Raw genomic sequence first — 6,333 nt, 5'->3', positions numbered from 1 at the left:
ATAATTTCTCTTGTCAGAACCTGGAGGATGAGAGGGTGTTCCCGTGGAAGATGGGAGTAGGCCACAGAGAGGTCTAGGAGGACCTGGGGCTTCCTTCCTAGGCTGAGCAGCACTGTGACCTGCTGCCACTGGTCAGGGTGGCCTCAGAGCCCCGGGTGGTTCTCGTCGGGGGGAAGGCCACTGAGGTAATTAAGGCTGTGAGATGATAAATCTGCATTATATTAAGCTGCTGGGTTTGTGGTAGAAGAGCTGACTCACTGGAAAAGACCCTGATGCTGGGAAAGATTGAAGGCAGGAGGAGAAGGGGACAACAGAGGATGAGATGGTTGGACAGCATCATCGACTCGATGGACATGAGTTTGAGCGAGCTCTTGGAGATGGTGAAGGATGGGGAGGCCTGGCGAGCTGCGGTCCACGGGGTCACAAAGAGTCGGACACGACTTGGCAACTGAACAACAACAAAGCCGTGAGATCCAGTGTCCTCAGCTTTGCCTTCCTTTGTCCCAGCCTCTCTGGCTCCAGACCCTGTTCTTCTAGAACAGGGGGACGTCGTAGAGATCAGAGAGGCCAAGCTCACAGAAGCTGAGTGGAAGCCGGAGGGCCCTCTCTCCCGGCCGCTCCCAGGCCTGTCCACCCTGGCTTATCAGCATCTCCCCCCATCATCAGTGCACCCGCAGCCGCCCCAGGGAGGCCAGAGGAGGAGCAGGGTGGGCACCCAGGCTGCCGCCTCCCCGGGAAACGAGGATGAGCCTGGTCCTGAGCTGAGGCTGGAGGTGGGGGAATTGGAGCTCCCCGAGGTCGGGGAGGGGCTCTGACGCGAGCCCTCCCATCGCCTCCTGGGAGGTCCTGGCCAAGCGGCCCCTGACCGCACGCTGCCCCCCGACCCACTGCGGCCACTGCAGCCTCCTCCCTGCCCCTCTGGCTGTGCCCAGCGTGCTCTCGCTCCCCTCCTCACCCTTCCTGCTGCGTCTGCGTTCCCGGGCTTCCTGCTCCCACCAGCCGGGACTCCCGATCTCGTCTCCTGCGTGGCTTTTGTCGATGTCTGCCCTGTTGTGGCCCTGCCACCGCGAGCGCAGGCGCGGAGCCCGTGTGCGTTGGAGCGACAGAAGAGCCTCGGGGGACTAAAGGGCTGGTCCTCAGCGCAGGTGGTGGGCAGTGTCTGGGGGACACTTCGGGTGTCTGTCCTGGCATCTACAAGGGAGAGGCTGGGGTGCCGTGCAGCACCCTGCGTGCCCAGGGCGGGCCTGGCCCCAAGAAGGTGGGCAGTGCTGCGGCTGCGGAGCCCTGGGCCGGGCGGGAAACAGGGCGTCTGGGCAGAACCATGACGGTGCTCCCCAAGCATCCCGCTGTGGGCCTGACGCGGAGGGGCCGGCCTTTCTGGATCAGGAGCCTCAGTTGTGGAGCTGGTTTCCAGATGTGCCTGCACACAGGGGAGGGCGGGGTAGGGGACCAGCAGGGCCCTGCTGGAAAAAGATCCTCAGACACCACCGCTGCGGGCGAGACCTCCCTCCGCGGCGTCCCTGCTCACCCTCCCCCAGCCCTGCTGGTCTCCAGAATCCTACCCCACGGGGGTCTTCAGTTGGGACCCCACCCTGTTTTAAAGATATGCTAAATGTGTTTGACATTGAACACATTTCCCAAGATCCTCAGTAGAGATCTCCACTTTGACCTCACGCATCCGCCCACCACCTGTCCTTCCCAAATGCTGGCCGCTGCAGTGATCTCCTGCCGTGTACTAAAAGCAGCCCAGAGCGTGGTCACTTAAGGACAGCAGTGTTAGCTACTGTCATTCTGTGGACTGACTGTCAGCTGGGCAGCCCTTCTGCTGGGCCGTGTCACCTGCAGGCTTGAGTCAGGCTGGTGTGTCCTGGGTGGCCTCCCTCACCCCCTGGCAGTTGGCGTTGGCCCTTGGCAGAGCTCAGCTGAAGCTGTTAGCCCGGGTCCTTGTTCATGCTGCTTTACTGCCTCACGGTGTGGCAGGCAGCTGGGTTCAGGAGGGAGCACCCAGGAGGGTAGGCACTGCGACATGGCAGCCCTGTCCAGTGTTCTTGCCTGGATCATCGCATGGGCAGAGGAGCCTGATGGGCTACAGTCTCCGGGATCACAAAGAGTCGGGCACGACTGAGCGACTAACATAGCAAGTACTGTCGTGCGGGTGCTTGTCAAGCCTTTGCACCATGTGTGCTGATGTCCGGCAGACTATATAGGTCACGTGGCCAAGCCACTGTGCGTGTGCGTGTGTGTGGGCAGGGGTGGGCTCGGGCATAGCAGGGGATGTACTCAAGGGCACAAATCACAGGAGACGTGCATCGTTGGGGTCTCAAGCGTAACATTAGTTACAACATGGGTGCGTTTGGCCCTTCCCGGTGACAGTCCTGGTTCAGACCGTCCATTGCCAGCGTCAGCTCGCAGTCTGGGCTGAGTGGCCAGCTCTCACGGCGGTAGGAGCCCTTCCACTCGTGCTTTGGGGCCAGCACTGAGTCACGTGGCCGCTTTAGCGATAAGGTGGGCAGGGAGCAAGGGGTCTTCCGGGCAGCCACGCGCTCAGGGACTCAGAGATGGGAAAGCAGACTGGGGACCACCCTGGCCTGCGCCATGACCCTCAGCGACTGATCCTGCCCGAGTCCACGGCTCCCTCAGCTCGTCGACGATGGTGTGCCTTTGCCCACTCCTCCCCACGTGCCCAGACCCTCCATCCTCACCCACACCTGCTCCCATAGCCGTCTCCTTCTCTGAGCCCCGTGAGTCAGGGCCACTCACATGACCTTGTTTCAGGCAGCAGGAAGCGGAGGGAAAGCAAAGAGAGCATTTGAGATGCTCGCGAGAGACATTCTCAGTTGCTTCCTGGGGGCACTGCCATGTGGGAGGAAAGCCAGCTGCAGAAGGTTCTGGATCCTCAGGAGGGGGACCAGGCCTTCTCACCATAGCCCGCAGGCTGTCAGTCATCCCGGAGCCAGCCAGGAGAGGGGCACAGCTGGGGAGAGCCCGCCTGCCCATCCCCCCAGGCACCCTGCAGCAAGACTGGGGAAGAAAGAGGCCCTGCGCAGAGGGTGTGGGCGGGCAGGGCCCCAGGGTGTCTCCAGCAGGAGCAGCCGCCAGCAGTGCCACATGAAGAAGGCACCTGCTGTGGCCAGGCAGGACCGGGGCACTTCCAGCCACCTGCTGCCCTGCAGTAGGTGAACCTGGGTGGGGGCCGGGGGTCCCAAGGGAAGCCAGGGGCCTGCAGGACCTGTGGGGGACCTGCCATTTCGCAGACTGCAGCAGGGAGCTCTAGGTGGGCAGGGCTGCCGGGAACTTCCACTTCCGGCTGGCCCTGGCCGGGCACCAGGAGACCATAAGGAGAGAGTCTGTGCGTCTGAGAGGGCCCTGGGCCTCACTGGGCTGCACCTGGAGCCCGGACCGGCGGAGGCTTGGTGGGTCCAGAACACGGGACGTTGACGTTTGCCCCGTTCACTCTGAGGCAGAGACGAGCCACTTTGCTGTACGTGCTGGCACAGGAGGACAGCTGCCTGCCGAATGTTCCGAATCACACAGCGGGTTCCTTCGAAACCCTTGCTTGGTTTCCTGTGGTGTCTGTGTGTGTGTGAGTCCGCCCGTTTTCTGGATGAGCTAATGTGGCTAAAGCAGGTAGAACCCTGGAAGAGCTGCGAGGAAGCCCTCGTCTTGCAAACACAACTAAAGAGGGCTGACCTTGAACACAAGCCATCGAGAACGAACGAAGACTCTGCTCTCTTCTAACCCACTTGAGCACCACCCACACAATGGAACATTGGTCTCTGTGCAAAGTGTATACTTGTCTTAAAGTGTCATCTGCCAGCTCTTTCTCCAAGTCAGCCTTGTTTCTGTTCCTCTTGGTAGAACTTCTGAAGGCTGTTGTTCAAGGAGAAATCTTGCCAGCTGTTTTGGCGTTTTCATAAACACGTGATGTCATATTCACGTCTGAATACTCAGTAGCCTACTATTTTCCAGTTTAACTCACATGTCTTTATAGATATGGAGTGGCTTATAAAGATCACAAAAACACTCAGAGCCTAGTAATGGAGTGTTTTCAAACCATGTGTTTCAGCTCATTAGTGAGTTGTGAAATCAAATCAGCAGGTGACCACCGACATTACAAAGTAATGACATAGAATAAAAAAGTCAAAATTCATAATACAGTAAAGGCAAATACTGTTTTATGAAACTTTTCAGCCATATATCTAAATATGAAAACTGGATGCCATGTAAAATGTGTATTTTACTTGGCAGGGAGTGGGGAGGATTGTGATTAAAAAAACTGAGAACACAAGTAAAGGTTGATGAGCTCTGTCTGCGTGAGCAAGGGGAACTTAACTCCTTGGGCTGCGTAAGGTGATCTTTTGGTTTCTGCATTTAGCCTCAGATTGCAGCATTGTTGGTTTTTTTGCCTGAGCATAAACTTAACTGCTTTCTATAGATACTGTTGCCTATTTCTGTCAGTTTTGGGGCAGGAAGCCTGTTGTTGTTCAGTTGCTAAGTCATGTCTGACTCTTTGCAACCCCGTGGACAGCAGCATGCCAGGCCTCTCTGTCCTTCACTACCTCCCAGAGTCTGCGCAAACTCATGTCCATTGAGTCAGTGATGCCATCCAAACATCTCATCCTCTGTCACCCCCTTCTCCTCCTGCGTTCAATCTTTCCCAGCATCAGGGTCTTTTTCAGTGAGTCAGCTCTTCACATCAGGTGGCCAAAGTATTAGAGATTCAGCTTCAACATCAACCTTCCAATGAATATTTAGGGTTGATTTCTTTTAGGATTGACTGGTTTGATCTTTCTGTCCAAGGGACTCTCAGGAGTCTTCTCCAGCAATACCGTTCTGTTGTAATCATGCCCAAATCACAGGGGCTTAACATAATCGAGGATTTATTTCCTCATTCACATCCCTGCCTTGTAGTTGCTGCTGCTTGAGTGTTAGTGGGTTCACACAGAGTGTCAGAGAGTTTGTTTAGTCCCTAAGTCGTGTCTGACTCTGCAAACCCCATGGACTGTAGCCCACCAGGCTCCTTTGTCCATGGGATTTCCCAGGCAAGAATACTGGAGCAGGTTGCCATTTCCTTCTCCAGGGGTTCTTCCCACCTCAGGGATTGAACCTGTGTTTCCTGCATTCGCAGGCAGATTCTTCACCACCGAGCCATCAGGGAGGCCTGTTGTGTCAGAGGGTGCCTATGTTCAAAGGGACGGGGGGAGGTAAAATCACATAAAAGGCCACCTGGCAAGATGGGAATGAATTCCAATGTGAAGGAAACGCTTAACTACCTTCTGTTATGGACTGAGTCGTGTGCTGCCACGCTCCCCCTCCCCAGTTCATGTGTTGCAGCCCTGACCCATATTTTAGAGATAGGGCCTTTAGGGAGATAATTACGGTAAATGAGGTCATACAGGTGGGGCCTTACTTCCATAGAACTGGTGGCTTCACAAGAAGTGGAAGAAAAAGCAAAGATGACTCCTCTTGCCAAGTGTGCACAGAGGAAGTTAGAGAAAAAGGTCTCACCAGAAACCAACCCTGACAGCACCTTGATCTTGGACTTTTAGCCTCTGTAACTCTGTAACTCCATAACTTGGACTTCCAGCCTCCAGCAATAAATTTCTGTTGTTTAAGCCAGCTGACCTGTTTGTTATGGCGGCCCAAGCAGACTAATACATGCCCCCCATCATTGCCTGAGTTGATGAGCTTTGTAAATCAGTGTCAACCAGTGCAAATACTTGGAACACAAACAGCCCAATTGCTTGACTTACTTTGACATTTGCGTTTCTTGAAATGTAAAGACATGATGATTTTTCCTAAAGTTAGTGAGGAGTGACTTCCGGTGATCCAGTGATTAAGACTCTGAGATTCCAATGCAAAGGGCATGGGTCTGATCCCCAGTTGGGGTGCTGTGTGGCATGGCCAAAAATAAATTTTTTTTTAAAAGAATTAGTTGGTTGGGGGGGGGGGGGCAGGGGAAGGAGAAAGCTGTATACATTGAGGCTGAAATCCTTCCTGGACCTATGTGGGATACTAAAAATAAAATATACACAAGTGACTAGGATGTTCATTTACATGGAGTTAAATACCCAATTACAGAGGAACTATGACTTGAATTTTGGTAGCGTTATTCAAAGGAATAATAAGCATAATGATAATTAAGAAGACTGTGTGGGAACACAGAAAAACTTATTTCTAAGCATTGCTTAGTAAGTAAATTATAAATATTTATTGTGTTGTAACTATAAAACAGTGAATGTGGTCAAATCATAGCAGAGAAAGTGTAAAACTGAAAATAGTTTTGTTGGAGTCATGGAATTTTGGTTATATTTGTTTTTGCTTTTAAAATTA

Source organism: Ovis canadensis, chromosome 14 (assembly GCF_042477335.2).
Source record: "Ovis canadensis isolate MfBH-ARS-UI-01 breed Bighorn chromosome 14, ARS-UI_OviCan_v2, whole genome shotgun sequence".
Taxonomy (NCBI): domain Eukaryota; kingdom Metazoa; phylum Chordata; class Mammalia; order Artiodactyla; family Bovidae; genus Ovis; species Ovis canadensis.
This window is presented reverse-complemented; position numbering follows the sequence as displayed.